We start from the raw sequence: 25,249 nt of genomic DNA on the forward strand, positions 1-25,249 counted from the left end.
AAAACCCTAGGTCAAATAAAATATTTGCCAAGCACAACTTTGACCAATAGGTCAAAAAAATCCTACACAAGTCAACAAAGTCAAGGAAAAAATCTCCATATTTTTTGATTTTTCTACAATTTTTTATGAATTATTTAAGGGTGTTATGTATTTATTTGGATTTTATGTGAATTAAATTAATTGATTTGGTCTTCATTAATGGCATAATGGTAAATAGTTGAACAGTGGCGCGGTAAACAGCAAAATTGAAAGTTCAAACACAGCAACGGATCAAACACGGGAAAATCCAGCCACACCGTCTTCTTCCCCGCGCGCTCAACCTTCTCACCGTTCCAACACCGGTTTTACTCATTTCTCAACCAAAACTCACAAACGAATAGTCATTGGAAAGGTATCGACGCATAGATCATGAATATATAACCTAAACAACCTAAATCGAACTATACGAACCGGATCGATCGTTTAAAGTTTCACATTCAAAACTAAAAATCACTATATCTCCTTCTACAATCAACCAAATCGAAAACTACAAATTGCAGCACGCTCAGCAATGAATGAACTACAAAAACCACATCTCAATTCAAGAAATAATGAGACTCGGATTCGCACCTTATTTCGATGACGGCAAGTAATCCGCGAGCTTCGAGCTTCAAATCATGAAAACAGATGTAGAACACGCTTCAGGAAGATGAATGCTAAGCTCAAGTTCAACCTCTTTCACTCCTAGTGCGAGAATTTTTGATTTGCCATAGGCGATGCAATGTTGGACAGTTGCAATTGGTGGATCAATTGATGATGAGAACCACAAACAGATGTAGAGGAAGATGATGCAAGATTAACACAAAAGGAAATTCGAAAATTGATCAACAATTGAAGGAGTTTGATGAATTTGAAGATTTTGGTGTTCTTGAGATTTTGAGAGAATGTGATGAGTTTTGATCCAACTTTGGTAAATGTGAAATTCTGTTATGATTATGAAGTGATTTGGAATTTATATGGTAGCTTAATTGTAGCTTAATCCACATAATTAGCAATTTGGACATGTTAAGTGAAATTGGTTATTTTGTAAACAAGGGCAAAATGGTAAATACATCATGACAGCTAGTGCCAGCTGTTTTGACAGCTCAAGCAATCCCCAAATGACATATGTAATGTGTAGAAACTTGTTTCATTCCAATTGGTTGAGTATTTCTCAAAATCACATGTGTGTGGTAATTGATCCATTTTTGACCATTTCATTTTTCAACCCAAAACTCAAACCATGTGCATTAACCATAAAATGAATATTCAAACATACTTAAAATGCCATTCCTGAGGTGTTGGAAAAAGTCCCATTCAAAAATTCCAATTATTTTGACATTTGGACGATTTTGCCCCTGGTCCAATTCAGCTGTCCAGTTGAAAAGTGACTTTTTGCCTTGGCCATTTTTGGACAAATCCAATGATGCACCCTCAAAGTACATGCCAAATGGAGTTTGGGCATATAAAGAACTTGCAATTTGGACGAAGCATGTGGAAGTTATGGCCTCCTGATTACAGGTCTTTTCTGAAATTCCCTGAGCCATATCTTGCAAACCATACATTGGATTTTCAAGTTCTTGGACTTTTTGGAAAGGTGAGAACAAAATCTACAACTTTCATGTTGAACAATTTTTCATTTGAAGCTTCCTTGGACATCTGTTTTTGAGGTCAAAAACTTTCCATTTTTGGAAACTTCAGTTACAAGTCACTTTCTATTTTTGGCAGTTTTTGTCCTGACTTGATTTTCTTCATTTTTAAGCCTTGCCATGCCATTCAACACTTGTTCCAACATGAATGAAGTGTGTCTAACTTGTTTCCACCTCCAAATCCACCAGATCATGTACAGTTGACCACAGTTGACTTTTCAGCTGACAGATGAATCAGGCAATGCATTGATCAAATTAAGCCCCAATCTTCAACTGAAGTGGCTCAAGGGTGACACCCTAGCCTTAATAAGCACAATATAATCATATAATGAACCCCATAACCATCATAAACCCCATCTCCTGATTATGCCCTGATTGGACCAATGCAATTGATTAGGGTTGACCAGTGGTCAAAACCCTAATCTCAAGGAATCTTCTTCAACCACTTGATGACATCCAACCCTGATGATGATGATGTATCAATTCAATCAATATGAATACCAATGCCCTTGGAAATCATGAAACCCTAATTCACAGTCCAATCCTCAGATGGCCCATGATCAATCAATAAAACCCTGACTTGCACTTGACTTCCTCATCTTCTGATCAAGACTTGGGAGGATAGCTTGCATAATGTAACCACATGATATGCAACATGAAATGCCTAATGTCCTAAAATGATATGCAAATATGTTAATGCTAGTCCCAAGAGAGGAGGGCAAATTTTGAGGTGTTACACCTTGTATCAACGAATTCGGAATTATTGATAATTACAGTTCTCAATTTCAGTTGAAATTGAGAGGGAGACGTACCCACACGCGAGGACGACGTCGGGAACTTCCTTACCAAATCTCTGCGTATCGTATTCTTTCCTTATCTCTCTTTACGTTTTCAATAGGTTTGTGATTTCAGTTGGCGTGTTGTGACTGCACTTTTCGTGATACAATAGTGGCAAGAAAACTTCTTTAACTAAACTCCACCATTGTTCATCATTGATCACATACACACCAATTGTTTGACAAAACTGTTAGCTGAGTTTTCTTCATTGGAAATAGAATTTAGTGATAAGTGCATTTGACTTAGTTAGATTCTGGTGTGAATTATCTTTGTCATTCTAATTCAAATCCAGCAATAAATTCGCGTGTCCGGTTTTCCAGTAGCGGTTCAGAATAGATGGAAGTCGATTCGGGACTGTAATTTTCCGCTAAGTTTCAATAACTCTGATAAAATCTTTAAATCCGTTTATTTAAAGGAGGTGATCTATTCACCCCCCCTCTCGATCACTAGCCACACCGTCTAACACAACCATGAATCAAGGGTTTGTTGCAAGTTAAGAGCATGGAGTTTAGGTTAAGAACCACCCAAAAGGAGTGTACTAAGGTTTAAACCTGCCAAACATGTTCTACAAAAGGTTCCCATAGTCATAATCCCATCTTTCGGATATTATCGGAGGAGCGACTACTCGTATTCCAAAAATATTCTCAAGAGAGACTCTTATGAGTGTAGTATCGCATAACAATCGTATCAAATATTACACTTGAACGACTTTCGCACTACGTCCTACGAATAGGCCAAGATGGGTTTGGTAAACTAAGGTCCTCGGCTTCTAAGGTCTATATTGGAAAAAGTAATGTCTAACCACAACTTACTTGTGTGACATTATTGATCTCAACATGACCTCCACCAAGTGAATGGGCTTGTAAGTCAACTTGCTAAGGAATAACTCCACACAAGTCGACAAGACTATGCCATTCTCCAATCTTAAGTGCACTCGAGTTCGGGTATAGAACTCATCTCACAAAGATCACCAAGCAGCCATAAAAGAGCAAGAACAAGCAAAACCAGATGACTCTTCCCCAAAAATTCCAAATCATGAGGAAGATGAAACCATGCCCTACGTTGATGAAGAAACTTATATATTTTTAAAGAAATTATTTTATTAAAAAGTCTGAATAATCAGTTACACGTTTTATTTGGCTTACCCTTTTTATTCATTAATTCTATTCTCTTATTTCATGCCAATAAAATAGGATAAAAGATTTTTCTAAATTTAATATTATATATTTTATTTTTCAAAAAGTAAAGACTAACAGTTACATATTATTCAAAATATCCTCCTAACTTATAATTAAAGTTAATTGATTCATTCAATTGAAAGCCACTACTTTCACATCTTCATCATCTCAAATTCTGAAATCTTCATTAGAATAAAAAAATGGAAATGAGAGATTTTCGTATCAAAACAAGAAGAAATCATGATGTTTCAAGCAAACCTTCATGGATGATGCCGATATCACATGGTCACCATGTGTTGGAGCATGATATGTTTGAAGGTGATGATTCTGATGATTATGAATTTGATTCAGTTGTGATAGAGAGCGAGCAAATTGGGGATGCAGCATTGTAATATTTTAAAATTTCCGATCCTTTGATTAGAGATTGTGTTATCAAGTATTTGCAACCTAATCAATTAATTTTTGTGTTGTGTGCTTGTTATATTTCTGAACCATATCAATTAATTTATGCTTTTGATTGTTGATTATGTTCTATAGTTTAGCTTTTTCCATAGAATGTTTGTGAATTGTGATATACACTAATAATATAATTTTTATTGGTACATAATAAATTTTGCTTGCTATCGAATGTTCTTCATGGATAATGTAGCTGAGTAAATTAAAAACATAAATGAAAAATATAATAAAGTAGTATAACCAAGGAAGGGCGTTTGGTATAGACTTTAAAAAAGTGTTTTTTATTTATATTTTTAAAAATGTTTTTTGACTTAAAAAAATAGTAATTATTTTAAATTCAGCTTTTTCTAAAATAATTGCAATATATTATGAACTAGACACTTGGCTAAAAAAATTTCCTTGCAGAATCCTGGCACTTGAAATGGAGATAAGTTTGGAAGTTTACTCACTAGTCACCAATGCAATCTAAATATCTAATTTGTCCCTAGACTTATTGAATCTCATGTTTTTTTTTATTTATAAACAAGTCCAGGGCATTATATATGAGCACTAGGATACTCAACCCTTGATATAAGGAAAAAGGATACAATAGAAAAACCATATAAGTCAAAAATTAGAAATAAAAATCAATGCATCTACTCAGATCGAATGTTATTTATTGTCAATATACACTACAAGAGAACATGTGTACAACTAGGCACCACATACAAAAAAAATAAAAAAAATTATAATTTGGAATGTAATTCACTATCTACAAATATATTATTATCTGTTTATAACTCTTAACTTAAGCTCTTAAGCATATGCTTTTATTTAACATTCACCTTAGAATAAATTGGTGTTAAATAATGTATTTTGAATGTATTGACTTGAACACTTGTTATAGTAGTATAACTCATTATTGATTTTGATTTCTTTTGTTATTTATGATTTTAGTTATCTCTGTTTGTTTTTCTCTTTAAATGATTGTTTGGGTCCATATTCTGATGAATTATGAGTTAACTTGTGACATGTGACATGTAGTGGGTGCATTATATTACTTTCTTTTTATGTATTATTTTTGTATATACAAATTTTCCAAATTTGCTTATAGAGTTGATGTAAGGAGTTGAAAGTAATTCATGTTGATGGTCTTTACTTGTATTTATAGTTTTATTTTTCTGTTTAGATTTGCATTTCACCACATATGAAATGAGTTATGTGCCTTGTTGATACTTGTTGTTCCTCTTTGAATTGGATGAATGTAGTTTTTTTGTTTAGATTGTGAATCCTTGTAATGAGTTGAAATTGATTTATGTCGATGGTCTTTAAATATACTTCGATGGATTAAAACGAACAATTTGGATGTTGCAGGTTTTAACCAACTTCCCTACACCTAATGTACCATCACAACTACCAACTGAGCTGTCTCAACAAGATATATTTTTTCTCTCATTTTTTTAAAAGCAACACACTACTCTTTTTCCCCGGGACTTTTGTCTCCTCCTAAGTTTTTTTGGTTAAAAATATCGTTCCAACTTCCTCGTTCCTCCCACGCCTAAAAGAAAACCCTAGTAACCTAAATCCTCTTCTACTCCTGTAGTAAAGCCTTCTATCATCTTCTTCAATAACAGTGAAACCTACCATTATCATCTTCAATAATGAACATCAACACAAACATGAGTATATACTCACTGTCTCCGTCAAATGCAAGTAGTTAAGAAAATATGGCATTCTCTAGTTGGTTTCGACAAATGTGACCGGTGAAGGAAGCACGGCATATCTTTGTCTTCGACGAAAGTGACTTTTGAAGGAAATACGGTATGTTCTAGTTCTACATTCATTGCGTAGTGTCGAAAAACCTCAGCAGCTTCTTTACTGAGTCTAATTTTTAAATTTCATCTTAGATTGAACATTTATTAAATTGTGCCAAAACTCTAGCTTTATCTCTTATCCAATATAAATTTTTCCTCGGTTCTTGGCTCAATTAGAAGTTGATTTTAAATGTTAATTTGTATCTTTCTCCTATGCTCTCCTTTGTTTTAGGTTAACTAGTTTTTTATTAGTTGTAGGGAATATGATTTTTCGTTAATTGTAAAAGATATAATCGTAGATTTTTTGTTATCTTTAGGGAATATGGTTTTTCATTATATATGGTCATATGTTTTTCATCCCTATATGCAAAATGATGCTTCTTATTCTTTATTTATTTCCAATGATATGTTGATGTGGATCAGATCATAACACTATTTGAGAAGCTTACACAAAATTGTATGATGGACTTAATTTGTCACTTAGTATATAACTTCTAGGAAAAATATCATGCTATGTGCATTCCATTGATCAATATATCTTATTTATTTTTCCAACTATACGTGGATTTACCCTATGATTTGATGTTATCGCATATTTACTTGCAGATTTATCTGTGGGTTTATCTGCAGATTATGAATTTGAAACATGTGTATATTAGAAATTATGGAAAAGAATTGTTAGTTTAGTATTAAAATTTAAAAACATGGATATTTATGAAAAATTTTCATAAAATTAATAACATCAACTCTGTATGCAATCTTCTTTTAGATGGATATTCGGTTTTTAAATTCTTTTGTTTTCACTCCTAATTTTATCTTTTTTGCCAATAGGTTGTTAGCTTATTTCTAATTTTATACTTTTTCTATGCAATTGGAGTTGACTATTTGCTTAGTAAATGTTTTGATTATGAATTTCATTATAGACTTTTTTTTATATATATTCTCATTCCTTTGTATTTTATTGTCATCATATATATTGTTGCTTTTTCTATTAGATCTTATTTTATGTCAAAAGATATTTTAAGGTTATGTTAATCATTCACTTGCTTAATTGAAAGTATTACAACAATGGGAATGAAGAGAAAATTAATTATTGAAAGTCGCATGTTAATTTAAAGAATCAAACTAAGGAAGTAAGGAAGTAATGTTACTTATACATCCTTGACTCAAGCCTGATGAAGTAACACAAAAGAAACACATACAACCTCAAATCAAGTCCAAGGAAGTAATGTTGAGGAAACTTAGAGAACCTCGAGTCATGTCCAAGAAAGTAGTGCTGAAGAAACTCCCTAGTCATATTGAAGATGAAACACAAGAGTCTGAAGATTCCCACTCCATTTCTTCTGATATAGATGTAGAAGAAGCTCATATTGAAAAAGCTATAAATTATATATAATTTCTATTTTTATAATTAATTTTATGTAACAATAATTTTTTTATATTTTATGTATTTGTTGTTTTATATATAGAGGTTGAACTAAAAAAAATTGAGAGGCCCAACAAGAACGTTAGATGTATGGGACATGGACCCTATCGATTTAATAATTGTTAATCTAGACGAGTATGGTCAACCCATTGACGAGGAAGGGACTAATCTTACTCGTTTCATAGGAATTATGGTTCAAAGGAAACAATATGCTTCCATTGAATACATATTTTGGAAAATAATATCTGCTAAAGAAAAAGAAGACATGTTAAAATTAATAGAGTTATTATAATTTTATATTTAATTATGATGTATTAAAAATTTTATTATCACTTATTTTATGTTATACATGTTGATTTATTTATTTGCTTAGTTCGAATTTGAGTCTGTTTCTCCTATAACTGACACAACAAGGAAAATGTTGAAATCTGAGATGAATGAGAAGTGAAGACAATGAAAGAGAGATTTAAAATCAAAAGCATATGATCCAAGTAAACATAAGAAGATGTTGCATATGTTGTACCTCATAGTAGTAGGGTTGATCCAAATCAGTGGACACAATTTGTTCATCGTTGTTTTTCTCAAGATGGAAATGTAAGTCAAATTGAATATATTTCTTCATTTCATGAACTATATTTTAACTTTGTTTTCTTTTTTTAACTTATTGTGTTGTATAAATTGTAGAAAGTAAGTAAAATGAATAGCGAATCGTGCTAAGTTTGAATATATTAATTGTATGGGTAAAAAAAGTCTCAAAAATTTATTGATGAAACTGTTTGTTTATATTTCAATTGTTTTTACAAAATTGTGTTTATAATAAAAATCATCTAAAAACTTGTTTATTTGGTTTTAAAAAAAAAGAAGCAACGGAGTATCAATCAAAAGTAAAGTGATACATGTACATGTAAAGATGGTTCAATTGTTAATGAAATGGCTGCAAACTTTATTATAAGATTTATTTTCATTCATACATATTTGATTCACGTACCATATGAGGTTTTTCTAGTTTTTGCCTTTTGGTTTTGATAGTGTGTCTTTTGGTTTTTTTGGTTTGCTACCTTCCGATTTTTTAGTTGTTGCATTTTGCTTCTTTAGAGCTTTTGGTTCTCATAGTAGTGTGTCTTGGGCTCGGACCCTCATCAACTTGATGTTATTGAATTTCCTAGATTTTAGAGTTGGTTTTGTCTTTATTTAGTAGTTGTACATTAGGTTCAAGTGTTCCCTCCCTCCTCCGTATGGGTTGGGTGATGTATTCGAGTTTTTTATATTAGGTTCTAGTGTTATTTTATATCATATTTTATTTATGCAATGCCTTGACTTGAATTTATTCAATTACAATTAGTTCCAATTAGTGACAATATATTTTTGTTGTTTTGCAATTGATATCATGATTGAATGGAAGTTGTTATTGTTTGTTTTTGTTTCATTTGTTTTAAATTTTTAAGGAAAAACTTAAAAAGCATGATAATAAGGTTGAAACAACTCAATTTGTCCAATATAAACAAAGTCATATGCCTCAGAAGAATTATATATATTCTCAAGTAAAAGAGCTTGAAAATAAAGGACATGTGTGTTGTGTGGGCAAGATTTTCAACCCCAAAAATTTAAAAGTCTCTTTGTCGTAAAATATTGAGTTACCTTAAGCAAATCGAAGAAAAACATAAGCAAATGGAGGAAAAATAAGAAAGTATAAGTGTGATGCTGGCAAATATGTTGTTATTGATTCAAAATCGTTTTTCAGAAGAAAATATGAATGACATTTTATGACTTATCCTAGTACTATGTTAAGTAATATATATATATATATATATATATATATATATATATATATATATATATATATATATATATATATATATATATATATATATATATGTGTGAAAGAGGATGCTATAATTAGACCAATAGGATACATTACACCGTATGCATTATTCACAAATATAGTGAACAGTATCGTAAACAGTAAAAAATAGATGAACAATATATGAACAATGTCAGGTGAACAGTATCGTCGTGAACAGTGTTCGTGTAAAGTGCATGAATATTTTTTTTAGAGTAAAATAAAGTTGGTTAATGAAATATAAAAAATTGATTAATAAAGTAATGAAGTTGGTTAATAAATATCCAGATATTAAAAATAATTTTTAATAGTAAAATAAAGTTGGTTAATAAAAAGTAAAAAATTGATTAATGAAGTGATGAAATTGGTTAATAAACTTTCAGATATTAAAAATAATGTTTAGTAAAATAAAGTTGGTTAACAGAATATAAAATATTAATTAATAAAATTATAAAATTGATTAATCAAATATTTTTATATCAATATCCCTTTAATATTAAAAATAGATAATAATAATAATAATAATAATTTTAATATATATTTTTAAAAAAATTATTTAATACCCTAATATTTTAATAAACTTATTAAGTTATATATATACTCATTCAAATATAAAATAGATTTTATTATAATATATATATATATATATATATATATATATATATATATATATATATATATATATATATATATATATATATATATATATATATATATATATATTATATATATATATATATATATATATATATATATACTCATTCAAATATAAAATAGATTTTATTATAATATATATCTATATATATATATATATATATATAATAAAATCTATTTTATATTTGAATGAGTATATATATATATATATATATATATATATATATATATATATATATATATATATATATATATTATATATATATATATATATATATATATATATATATATATATATATATATATATCTATATATATATATATATATATATATATATATATATATATGAAAAATAATAATAAAAAATTGAAATTATATGATGTAGGTGTAAAGACAGTGTAGAGATATTATTTCTGATATATGAAAGGACAAAAAATAGTAAGGACATATCTCCTTTTTTTCCCTAATGAGAAATGTTGTAAAAATATGTGGGGCATACCTTATTTGAATCCCTTTCTCTTATTTTTTGCTTACTAAATAAAAGAAGTGGAGAATCTCTCTCTAACTTTTGTATAACTTTCTCTTTGCAACTTCACTTAAATCAAAGATGCCCTTAGAATATTACAAAAACATCAAATAAATTGAGTTAGGAATTTTATTTATTTTATTTTCTATAGATTATAGATGCTTCTACTTCCTCCAACCAAATAGATTCTCGAAATCAATATACTAACTAAGAACGAAGAGAGAAAGATTAAAAGCTAATTTTAAGAGATTTAGGATCTGTTTGAATCAGTTTTGCTTTTCACTTTTTAAAATATATTTTATAAAATTATTTTGGAAAAGTATTTTTAAAAAGAGAACTATTAAAAAATTTATTTGGTAACATGAATTTTCAAAACTGTTTTAAAAATGAGAAAGTAGAAATATTTGTTTGGTAAAATATTTTTAAAAACAGTTTTAAAAATGAGAAAATAAAAAATATAACTCAATTTTTAAAAATTACTTTTTTAACTAATATAAAATGAAAAATAATTTTAATAAATAATAATTAAATTTTTAATGACTCATATTTAAATATACAAGTGTAAATTTTATTACTAAATAAAATCGAGATAGAAACTTCTTATGATTAAATATATGATTTAATTCCTTTTTAGAGTCAAGTTAATAACTTGTTCACACAAAAGTTATCCAAATTTTATAGCGTATATCAATATCTGAAGCATACATATGAAATCAAACTAACATAAGTATTTAGAAATAACCACTAAAATTCAAAGTTGTTTGTCTGAAAATGTAACATAGAGATAATTAATTCACTTAATTGCTACGGTGTACCCACATCTCATCTCTAATATGATTTCTCTTCATTGTCATTTCAGCTGCACCTTCATTAGATAACCTTGTTTAGTTGTCGACATTGGAACTTGTTCCTTCTATGATAGGACCTTCTTGTATTCCCTCAAGTTCGATAGGATCCATTTCTTCCCATATCCTAAACAACTTGTCCGTTAAATTCCACTTGCGTGTGTAATTGTGAATAGCACAACACGCAATAACTATGAGTCGTTGCCTAGAAGGCTTATAAGGAGGCATCAACTTTAAAATAGGAAATCTATTTTTCATCACCCCAAAACAACGCTCAATTGTCATCCTTAGAGACGAGTGTCTATAGTTAAATAACTCTTCCGGACTTCTGGGTTGTCTACCTTGACCTCTATATTCTTATGCATGATACCTTTCACCCCTATAAGGGGGAAGAAAACCTCCAATACATGGATACCCAGAATCAACGAGATAAAAGGAACCTTCATCAAATAAAGTATATGTTAGTTCAACTTTGTTAATTTCATTGAACATAATTTTATGTTGATACCATGACTTACCTCTAGGTGACCAAGGAAATTCAGCATTTTGATTTGTAATTGCATCCAAAAGAATCTTTGAATCATGTGCACTTCCTTCCCATCCCGAATATACATACGTAAACATCATGTTAAAATCACAAGCACACATGACATTTTATGTGATTGTTTCCTTTCTATCTCTACATGAAATTTGTTTTTCTGCAGGAACCGATGCACTGATATGTGTACCATCAATCGCACCTATCCAATTCTTTAAGACATAACCCAAATAATATGAATAAGTAAACCATAATCAAATTATGTTGAAATAAAGATACAACTACAATAGAAGAATATGAATTATGTGCATACCTTAAACCAAGGATAGTATTTTGAATTATTTTTAATTCTTTCGGGAAACTCTTTGGTCTTTTGCTTTATTAGTTCCTTCCCAAATCGACAAACTGCCCTTAATACCTCCTTAAAATTGCGTGATATTGTTTCAGTGGAATGTTGAAAGCGGATTGAAGCAACTCTATGACGAACATTATGACCAATTATGAATAAAAATGTAGCAACCTTCTCTTCAACAAGCACATATCTTGAGTCACATAAGTAGTTCTTCTCCCTCAATTCATTACAGAAATTAATAAAACATTCTTTCTTTATTCGAAATAAATCAAAACAACTTATTCCAGATCCATTTAATACTTCAGCAACAAACTCACGACCAGTCAACGAAGATGTCAACACCTTTGCTTTGTTAAAGTATTTCTGATGATAATTATAAATCATACTATTAAAGAGAAATTCTGCGAATTCATCATCACTTGCATCAGAAGTAGAATCATCACTTTCATCAATATCAATTCTGGTTAGAACCTGTCATACAATTTAATAACAAAACTTTAAGAATGGTACATTCAATAAAAAGGAAATAAAAAGGTTTTATAACATAACTATAAAATTCAAAATAATGCATAAAAACACAAACAATTGTCAGCAAACAGAACAAAGTACACAATCATAAAAATAATAAACAAAGTACTAAGAGAAGTATGTCCCATTACTATCAACATAAGTTTAAGTAAGACTTTATCCTTAAAGTCTAAGTACCCATCCACGTTTCCTCTCAACAGACATGGCGATGAACACTTCTCTCCAATCAGGATTCATAAACTTTTCCAAAGCTTTTCCATATACATCATGTGGAATGTCTTCCATCTCATCCAGAACAGTCACACACTTAGGAAGAGAGCATTCTGATGTTACACGTGAAGTAGCCTCCACACTCATATCCCTATACCTCTCAGCTTTTGCCAAAGATGCTTTAGCCCATGCCGAAAGTGCATCTCCCATCTTATGTGATGTAGACTCTTTCTTGGATCGTGCTTGAACTTCTCTCTTTCCACTACGTGTGATGTGCTCAACTTCATGTAGATCATCGTCTGAACTATCATCATTAACACGTACATGACTCGCACTCCCATTGTTAAGGTATTGATTGTCAAGCTCATTTTCTTCATCTGTATTTGGAGGGTCTTGAGTAGATGAATGATGAAGTACTCCAGTTGCATTATTTTTGTTGAATATGATTTCCAACAACTTATATTGATCACACCCTTTCTTTTAAAATTGAGAACCTTTATCATGTACCTAAAATAAGTTGCAAATAGATTAAAAACTTTCAAAACATTATAACTATATTTAACAAACAGTAAATGCATTATGATCAAATTGTTAAACAAACAATAAAATGTTTTATCACATAGGAATTTAATGGTAAATTGACATAAAAGAGAGGAATCAACACAATTATATTGATTTTGGTATAACAAACAGAATCAAAGTGGTTATGACGTGGATTACAGTGTATAAAAAAGTGATAAAAATGACATAATAAATGATAGGCTAGGAAGTTTGAGAAGCCTAGAATCGATCTCCTAAGAATAACTTCCAATTTCTAATCTGCCCACTCCCCTGCATCCATTTGTATTAATTCTAACCGTATCTCATGCTTTTTGTCCCTTGCCACAAATTCATGCCTTGCCTCCTTATGAGGGTTCAGTATAAGTATAAGCTTTAAAATCAAACAATAAAATAATACAGAAAGTGCAAACATATAGACAAAAGAGAAAGAGTAATATAATGCATCATGTCGTAGGTAAGAAATGTTTGCTGCTTCTGTTGTTGCTTGTTCAACAGTTGTTACCAGAAGTTAAAGCACTGTAAAATGTACAAACTAAGATTGCTTCTTAATTACAAGAAAGTGTACTATAAAGTATAAAGTTTGGTTATATATGGTTTGATGCTGGTGGCAATAACCTCAAGTATTAGGCTCCAAAAACAGGAACAAGCATATAAACAGAGTCACTGATGACTATAAAATAATCTCATGTTCACTTAAACTACACATCGATGTGACCACTCAATAGTAACACTTATTTAATTTTGTTGATGTTTCTTCGTAAACAAAAGGGTAGCCACAAAAGTTGTGACTAATGAGAACTGCATAGAACTTGAATAATCTGTATTGTCGCTAAATAATAATCGAAAAATTGCAGAGTTTGGTGTATGATCTGCATATTTAGTTTACAGGAGCTAACTTGATAAATATAAGAGTAATAATCAAATCTAATGAGCTACCATGGAAAAGTAATTCAAAACATGGTAGGCAAAGAAGTATATCATAGTAATAAACTAATAATATCAAGGATGCATGAATGAATGGTGCCTGTTTTACAATATTGAAATCAAATATTGAATCCTGGCATTTCAAACTGGGAACCAAATGTTTCAACCCGATTTCTGAGGTCAAAAATATCTTTATTATTCTGAAGACTCTTGAGAAAATCCTTGCTCCCCCCTCTCATAACTATCAGTAGCATGTTTGTTCAGTTGTATAGTGAGTGACTACTTTCCCTTTGAATTTCCCACTGAGTTTCCAAATTCACATGTTCTCAACTTTGTTTCTTCTAAGTAGTTACAGTACTTAATAAATAATTAACCGAAACATCACAGAAAATCACTAGAGTAAAAATTGTCCATTATTTATAACAACCTTATAGTTAACAAATGTTTTGAATATGTATATTATGTATAACACCTTTATAACAGTATAGCTCTCCCTCTTATGTATAGCTCTTATGTATAACAAATTGTCCATTATATATAACAATATAGCTCTTATGTATAACAATATAGCTCTTACGTATAACAAATTATCCATTATGTATAACAGCTTTATAACAATATAGCTCTTATATATAACAATATAGCTCTTATGTATAACAAATTGCCCATTATATTCTAATTACACTAGTATTTTCTACTCATAAATATTGAGAATTTTTGGTTGAATTTTTTTTCTCTTTTCTCAAATGAATGATAGTATCATTGAATAGACAATTTTATTCTACTCTAAAACAACATCGTAAAATATAATTTCCTTACAACTAATCAAAACAAAAATGATTTTATTATCATTTTAGCATGTAAATTTTACTAGATCTAAAATTCTAAATTCAGTTCCAGAAATGGATAGATTATGCAGAACTAATTCATATCAAATTGGGTTAATCCAACAAAATTTTAAACAAAAATATTCATATAATTTCTACTAGATCTAAACTTGAATATTACATACTGTGAAATCTATTGGCAATAGTTCAAGATGAAGAAAATACCAAAGAAAAAATGAAAATACCAACCTAAAAAATCCGAATCACAAATTGTAGAGAAGAAATTGAAGATCATAAACTATAAATCAGATACTGCTGAGTGAAAAATCGAAGATCCACTTTTTCTTTGTTGCATTTTCTTTGGTGTGTGTGAGAGAAGATTGTGTGGGTTTTGTCTAAGAGAGAGAAGAATAAGATAAAATAGGTTGTTTTCAATTCCAATGTGTTTTAATATTTGAATTATAATTTAAAAAACCAAAATTAAAAAATTAAAAACATATTTTAGCTTTTTTAATTTTTTAGTTTTTAAAAGTTAAAAATACAAAACAGTTTTTAAAAATTATAATTTAAATATAGTTTGCCAAATACATTTTTAATTTTTTAAATTTTAAAAACAAAAAAAACTGTTTTTAGAAAGGGATTCAAACAAGGCCTTATTTAGGTAGTATTATTCTGAGAGATTCTTTTATTTTTTTTCCAAGTTTGTAACAATATTGCTATACTCTAAGTTATTTGGCACATCATTGATTTTAAGAGATCTATTTTGGTGACACTATTTTGGTGTTTTAATGTACTTTGTTTGTTGAAGATGTTTGTAAGACTTATTATTTTTTAAAATATTTAAAAATTTATTTTAAAACTATATTGGACAACAAAAATATTGACAAATTTTTATTACTAATAAAAAATATATAATTTTTATAATTTTTATTATTATTAAATAAAAAGTGAACAAAAATATTGCCAAAGCTATACCAACGAACAAATGCGTGGGAAAATTGATTTACTATTTTATCAACATCTGTTGGTATAGGTCTGATGTTTTGTCCAACAACCCAAAATTCTATAATTATAGGATATTGCAACGGAAAATTTCTATGGATATAAGATAATCAAAGTGGAGGGAACAAAATGGACATAGATTTTAACTTGAAGAAATGTGTTGTCGTTAGCTGAAACTCAAATTTCTGACTCTGATCATTTGTTACTTTTCAAAAAATAATTATCCTTTAATCTATAATACCTTCTATAATAAATTTTTACTTTTTTATTACTTTATAATAAATAAAATGAATAATTTTGATAAAAATACAATTATTATTACCTTAAACTTAAAAAGTAATGCTTATAAATAAACAACAATATATAAAAAAAACAATATTGAAAAAGTAACAGATAAAGTATGAAATATGATAAGTATATATCATATTTTTTGAAATAATGATATAATGTTTACATCTTATTCAATAAATGTTAGTCAACGTAATCCTTTCTCTAGGTATTTTAAAATGTTAAATTTGATTGAATTGATATTAAAAATGTCACTTTTAATTGTTGGGAAAAACCCACATAAAAAAATAAAAGAATACAATGACATAACATAACGTAAAAACTTCATAATTTGATAAAATAAAACATTAGCATTATTAAATCGAGAAAATAATATTATATAAAAAATTTATAACACAATCTACCCTAAAATACTCCCACGACTCTCATTACATCTAAAATTTCTAAAATAAATATTCTAACACAAAAATATAAAAGAGATATTCACCAATCTTCATATATATATATATATATAGATATATATATATATATATATATATATATATATATTATATATATATATATATATATATATATATATATATATATATATATATATATATATATATATATATATATATATATATATATATATATATATATATATATATATATATATATATATATATATATATATATATATATATATATTATATATATATATATATATATATATATATATATATATATATATATATATATATATATATATATATATATATATATATATATATATATATATATATATATATATATTATATATATATATATATATATATATATATATATATATAAAAGATTTCTTTATGTTATTAATTAAAAAAAAAAAACTTCACCTTCACTTGATTCTTCATCTTTTTCTCAACCTTCCATCTTTAATACAAACAACTCCTTCACCTTCACTTTATTCTTAATCTTCTTCTTTCAAAATCGATAATTTTTTATAAAATAAATAACTAAAAACTTTCATCAACAAATTTATCAGAATTTAAAAATCAAGAGGTTGAGAAATTAAAGCCAAATTTGACCTAAATCTTAGAGATTTGGAAGCATGAAATGAGGGATTTGGAAGAGTTGTTGTCAAGCCAGAAACAATGAATTGAAGATTTCATAATATCTTTTTACATTTTTTAAAATTTATATATAGATTAATTGAGACAAAATAAAATAAGCCCCATATAATATTATAATTGCCACTTGTAATATCCAATCTACACAACTAAACATTTTTTGGACAAAAAATAATAGAAACGATTACATTGACTAACATAAATATATTTGAATAACATAATTTTTTTTGAAGTATTGGTACAAATTCAAAACTTAAATTAAATTTATTTTTATTATAATAAACTGTCTCCAAAACATAAACAAACATTAAGGTACATTTTTAGTTCATTGATTATAGACAACACAAAGAGAATAAGTTCCTGTCTTTTTTTCAAACCTACAAGCTTGCTTTTCTGTTACGTTCCATTTGATATGTGGGCCTTCATCCCAATCCCTTCCTTTCGACCACATATCAAACCATTTGAGGTTGGAACCATCCCATTTAGCACTACAATAATACTTGCTCGATTTAAAAAAAAGTCTTGGGATGAAATATATTTTGAACTGCCCGGCAGGTGGGAGTTGTCTCTCGCCTAAATCAAGACCTAATCTTTCATAGCAATGAAGCACTAAAATTTTGTTATTGGATAAACAATTGGTCACCTCTGCATGCACTCCACCGGGCCAAACTATTGCTTCAGATACAATTGGAAGCAATACAACAAGTAATATAGGAACAACAATTCTCATCAACATTGGAGACATGGTGTATATAATGTGTCTCTAAGCATTACCTACCTCCCTTTTTATAGCCCCTTTTTTCTTTTCTTTATATATATATATATATAAAATATCCTTTTCATATGGATAAGTATAACTTTAATTTAGATCATTAAAAATAAGTTATTTTATATTAATAAAGGAATATTTGGAAGAAAAATATTTAATCAACAACTCGTAATACATTGTTAGTTCTAGAATTTTATCTAAATGGATTCCTCCAAATTTGTATTTGTAAACATCATTAAACATTAAAAAATATTCAATCGGATCCTATTTTTTTTAAAAAAAATTATTGAATATTTAATGTATTTAATCTGTATAATATTCAAGTATATTAGTAAAGAATTGTATTTAAAATGTAACTAGAATAGGACCTGCGCGATGCACGGGTGGTAAAGAAGATCGTGTGAATAGTAAGTAGAAGTCGTTGAATTACAATAAAAATTTATTTGCGATAGATATTTATTATTAAAACTCTATAATATAGATAATAAGATTAACGTAACAAAAGAAAATAGTCAAATTTTAATTGAAAAGTAATACATTTACGAATAATGGAAATGGAAATGTAAGGCGAGACATCAAATTAAATGTTAAAATATGAAAGAACTCTTCAAAATTGGAATCAATTTTTATGATTTTTGGTTATTTTCTTCTTAGATAACGTTGTGCTATTTCTTTATTTTTCTTTAATGGATTCCCAAGTCTTTAATTTGTGTATGAGAAGTGACTCGTCGTAAGAGGATAATATCTTAAGTTCATTGTTGCTACTATTATTTTTTGAATTCCCTTTGATATGAGTTTCTTCTTCTTCTTCTTTTTCTTTTTGTCGGTGATCTTCTTTATTTTTAATCATTGGTGGTGATACGTACTCCTATATGTAATAAGTATATTGTTACTATTCATAAAGTTAGTATTATACTTATGTTATTGTAGTGCAAATTTAATTACATGTTTAATAACAATTTTTAAAATTGGTTCTTATAGAACATTGGTTGGTACAAAAGCTCGCGATACTGTGTAGGTTTGCGACCCTTAAATTTTTGCAAGATCATTTGATATGTTGTATTGAGTATCTTTTGTGCCTCTTGATCAAACAATGTCAAATTCGTTTTAGCGGTTTCATCTTACACTTTCAGCATTATCTTGAAACTGTGATCACATGTATTTTATATTATATTAATAATAAGTTTTTTTGATAAGATGGTTTATGATTGCAAATGTCTAACCTTGATTTTGGATACTTGCAAGGTGTTTCACAAGAAGGAAATTTCAATTTATGGTCTTCTTGTTTAAGTTTCTTCATAAATTTTTTACGTCCAATATAATGGCATCCAAACGTATCATCAATTTTATTTATAGTTGTTGAAATTATGAAGAATATCTCTTATATTTAAAAGTTTAGAAAAATTGATAAGTAAAATAACTTTAGAATTGTATTTATAAAAGAGTTTTTAATTTTTTTTATAGAACACCTGAGTATCTGACTCCCATGTCATTGTCATTATATTTTGTAGTGTATTTCTATTTTGAATAATTCTCTTTTGAAGTGACATATTTAAAAACTAAGTGATTGGAATCTCACCTGATCAATTGATGGCCTATATAATTTATACAAAATAAAAAGAGATAAGGAAAGACTAACTTTAAATTTTAGTTATCTAAAAATATAATTCATAAATGTTAGTAAATATATAAAGTATATTCAATAGGTACATTAATTTTTTAGGCGTTGGAATTTTGAATTTTTTAGATTGATGTAAATCTAGAGATTGATATGTGAAATAAAAATAAAAATTTATTTGTGAAAATAGTAATCTTTTTTATTGAAAAAAATATCTATATTATTTAAATATATAGTTATCTATAGTAGATGTGATTGCAACAATGATGGTTCTTTCTGGTTGACTTGCCATCAAATTTTCAAATTCATTAGTTATTTTTTTTCCACAACGTGAGCTTAAAAATTTCATTTCTAAGAATAAATTATGTTTATAATATATATATATATATATATATATATATATATATATATATATATATATATATATATATATATATATATATATATATATATATATATATATATATATATATAAAAGAGCAAATATTCATAGTTTAAATGATACTTTTTAGCCTCAACTCAAATATGAGAATTTTTGTAGGTTTTCCTTGTACGCAAACGTGTTCTTCATGTCCAAGAGCATCAAACACTCCAACTATGTTTGAAAAGAAACATGATAAAGTTATATAATATATTTCTATTGTAGTAGGTAACTTGTGTATAATACTGTCAAAGAGAACATTGTTGTTTCCAACTCTTTTTGAAATTATAATTTTTTGTAAAAATGGCAAATAATGGCATGGAATTATGGAACCTGAGTCTTTAATCGTTCGCAAAAGCTATACTTTTTTAAGTCTTTGACGGTTTGTATATTTCATTTGCCTGAACTATTTTTATATTTTTTATGGTATATAAATTTTTCTCTTGTATCTATTATCTAAACTATGTTAAAAGATATTTGTTTATGTTTTTATATAAAAGATTCCCTTAAAAAAATAGCATTAAAATATTGAAATCAATAACTTTATAAAGAAAAAATAATAATGTTCAATATTTAAAATATAAAACTATATTTTGTGAACAACAAACACAAAATTTTGGATAAAGAGTTATTACCTTTTCATCTAACAAATTATTTTGACGAATATTTGTTCTTCATCGTTTCACAGATTATAAAAGTCTCACAATCGAATGACTCTGACTCGAAGTAACAAATCATCACGATCGGGGTTAAAATTTAAGATTAGATTTATCATTGTTGATTGTCTTTTAATATGAATATATAGTGAGTATGATAATTGTTATGACGTGGTATTGAAAAAGTTAATATATTGTTGTTTATATACGATAATCTATTCCTATGACTTTTTTGCGACGGCGGGGGGCATGTCTTCATGTTTATAGTTTGTAAACACTAAATAAATGTAGTTTTCATATGTTTATAGTTTGTAAACACTAAATAAATGTAATGGTGATAATAATAAATGAATATTTTATGTAACAGCTAAGAACTAAATATTAAATCAAAATCCAATTAATTTTTAATTATAATAAAATTGAAATTTTCAATAATTAAATATCTTCATGATTTAAAAAATAGTTTATTTTATTTATTGTCACTAGTTCATGTGTTATATTTTTTTAAAAATAATATGAATATTTATAATAATAATATACATCTTTATTAAAGTATTTATAAAAAGAAAATATTTTATTTTTGTAACATTTTATTATGTGCTATGAATATTTAGGATAAAATACAATATGTATTATTTTTTTAATTTTCAAGTGAAATAAAATAACATATTTATTATTCATGTGTATTTTTTCATTTTAAGTAATAATTAAAAATTTAAAAATGTATTATTTTTATTATTTAATTTAATTGTGATTTTTTTTAGTCAAATTGTGAAGAGCTTTAAATATAGTTTATTGAAAATGTTTTATAAAGGTTCGGTTTCTTTTATTAGTATCACAAATAAGAGGGTAAATTATTCTTTTATGATTCAAATGAATTTAATTTTAATAATTTCATTAATAGGTAGCAATGTTCATATAGCTAAAATACATGTTAAATGGTGATAAAATATATGTTAAATTGTGATGATGAATTTTAATAAATATTGATTATGAATATTTTTTATAGTAATATTTGTTTCTTTTTATATGTATATAAATGGAAAAAATTTAATCTTAGTAATATTTGAGATAATCATTAATATATTTAATATATTATACATATTTCAGATGCCTCTAGTTTGTAAAGGTGTAAAAAAAATTCTTAATAATAAAAAATATGTCCATTTGATTGACTATAATTTATATATTTAATTAAATTTTAATTGTTATAAAATTATTTATTAAACACGTAAAATATTATTGTCATAATGCAATGCAATTTGATTGACAATCATACTTTACGTGTTTAATAAATAATTTTATAACAATTACCAATTAATTAAATTATATTCAATCAAATGTAGATATTTTTTATTATTAGGAAAATTATTTTTATACCTTTAGAAACGAGAGGCATGTGAAATATGGATAATATATTAAGTATACCAATCATTATCTCAAATATTACTAAGATTAATTTTTTCCATTTATATACATTTAAAAAGAAACAAATATTACTATAAAAATTAATCACAATCAATATTTATTAAAATTCATCATCATAATTTAACATATATTTTATCACCATTTAACATCTATTTTAGCTATATGAACATGGCTATCCATTAATTAAATTATTATATAAAATTCATTTGAATCATAAAAGAATAATTTACCCTCTTATTTGTGATACTAATAAAAGAAAACGAAAATTTATAAAATATTCACAATAAACTATATTTAAATCTCTTCCCAATTTGACTCAAAAACAAAGATGTTCACAATCAAATTCAATAATAAAAATAATAAATTTTTAAATTTTTATTATTACTTAAAATGAAAAAATACATATGAATAATAAATATGCTATTTTTATTCACTTGAACATTAAAAAAATAATATATATATAGTATTTTATCCCAAATATTAATAGCACATAATATAATGTTACAAAAATAAAATATTTTCTTTTTATAAATACTTTAATAAAGATGTATATTATTATTATAAATCTTTATATTATTTTTAAAAATAATAAAACACATATCTTTTTATTAATATATACATATCTTTTATTTATATTATTAATATATACATATTTTATTCAAGTTTTTAAAGGTGTAAAATTTATTTCTCATAATAATAAAAAAATGTTAACTTTTTATTGAATATAATATAATAGTCTTTTAATATCCACATTTTTTATTTATGTATTAACAAAAACTATTTTGATTATTAAAAATAATAAATATAATTAATTATCAACATAAATAAAATAATGTATAAAATGATCTCTTTTATTTATTTTCATATTGATTGTTTCCTATGTTATATTTAAAAATACAAAAAGTATTTTGATTATTAAAAAAAATTATTAACATGAATAAAATGATGTACAAAATGATGTACAAAATAATCTCTTTTATTTATTTTCATATTGATTGTTTTGTATGTTATATTTAAAACATTAATAGGAATATTTATATTATTAATATGTAAGTAAATGTTTTATTTTGGTAATTTTTTTGTCATGATCCTTTGTGATGCTATTAATATTTGGATTAAAAATATTATATGTAGTATTTTTTTTTAAATAGAGTGAAATAAAATAGTAAATTTCAAATTGTAATCAGAGAAATCCAAAATACAATTCTGCAAGAAAAGCAAACCTAAATCCATTTGTCTTGTACTTGTGATTTGTGAAGAAGGTGCTACACTACGCCAAAAACTGGAATAGACAGCGCACCTTAGAGGGCGCTTTCTTAAAGAAGCGCACTCTAAAGTGAAGAGAAAAATAAGGAGGAATAGACAGCGCACTTTAGAGGGCGCTTTTGCAACAAAGCGCCCTCTAAAGTGAAACGAAAAAATAATGAGGAAATGGAGGGACACCAATAGTGGGCGCGTTTATGAAAGCGACCTCTAAGGGTACCCTTAGAGGGCGCTTTTAAAAAAGCACTCTCTAAGCCCATGTACATTTCAGTTTATAAGGCGCTTTTGGAAAGCCTTAGAGAGCGCTTTTTTAAATAAGCGCACTCTAAAGTGAAGAGAAAAATAAGGAGGAATAGACTGCGCACTTTAGAGGGCGCTTTTGTAACAAAGCGCCCTCTAAAGTGAAGCGAAAAAATAATGAGTAAATGGAGAGACACCAATAGAAGGCGCGTTTATGAAAGCGCCCTCTAAGGGTACCCTTAGAGGACGCTTTTAAAAAAGCGCTCTCTAAGTCCATGTACATTTCCAGTTTATAAAGTGCTTTTGGAAAGCCTTAGAGAGCGCTTTTAGAAGCGCCCTCTTAAGCCCCCTTTAGAGGGCGCTTTTTTTACACAAGCGCCCTCTAAGGTCCCCTTTATTAAACATTAAAATTATAACATATATACTGCATGTCTCTTTATTTTCCCTCTCTATATGCTATTTCGTTTACGTAACTGGGTTTTCTCTCTACTGCGATTACTCTCTACTGCGATTACTCTCGTCCTCCGTTCGTTCTCCCTCCCTCACCGTCGTCGTCGCCGTCGCCTGTTTCTGCTGCTGCGTTCACGTTCACTGAGTTATCTGCGTCCACCGTCGCTGTTCACTTTCTTCTCCATCGTTACCGTCACCTTGAAGGTATTTCTCTTCTCCATCGTTACCGTTCACTTTCTTCAGGTGTTTGATTAGGGCATTTTCTAAACTGAGTTTTACATTTTGTGCATTATGTTGATTAATGTTGTTTAGGACAAACGAGCACTATATGGTGTTCATGAGCACCTTGTTGTAAGGTTTTTTATTTCTGATTGAAAACTGATGTCATTTGGAGTGTGTTTGAGCTTGTGCTTGGAAGTTTGATGATTATGGATGCAAGTTTGTTCATGTTCCAAACACCATAAGTTTGCATTGGTATTTTGTATGCAGTAGGTGTGTGTGAGTTTGTATTTAATAATGATGAAAAAAAGAGAGAGTTTAGATTGTTGTAACATGAGAGAAATGGAAGGTATATGAATGTGTTTTTTGTGTAGCTTCACGAATATGGTCATTGTCTTACTTGGGTCTTATTGAATCATTTCTATATTACAGATAAAATGGCTAACCAAGGCGATACCCATGACGCGAGTGGATCACGTAACAATGTTGAAAAAGAAATCAAACGAGGATTGACTGTTATGAAGTCAATCATTCGTGCAAGAGACAAGGGTGAAAAATTCGAAGTACATTGGAGTGCTGAAGACCAACTAATTGAGCCTAACGGTTCAATGTTGTCAAGTTAC

The sequence above is a fragment of the Lathyrus oleraceus genome, chromosome 2 (genome assembly GCF_024323335.1).
Source record: "Lathyrus oleraceus cultivar Zhongwan6 chromosome 2, CAAS_Psat_ZW6_1.0, whole genome shotgun sequence".
In the NCBI taxonomy this organism is placed as follows: Eukaryota; Viridiplantae; Streptophyta; class Magnoliopsida; order Fabales; family Fabaceae; genus Lathyrus; species Lathyrus oleraceus.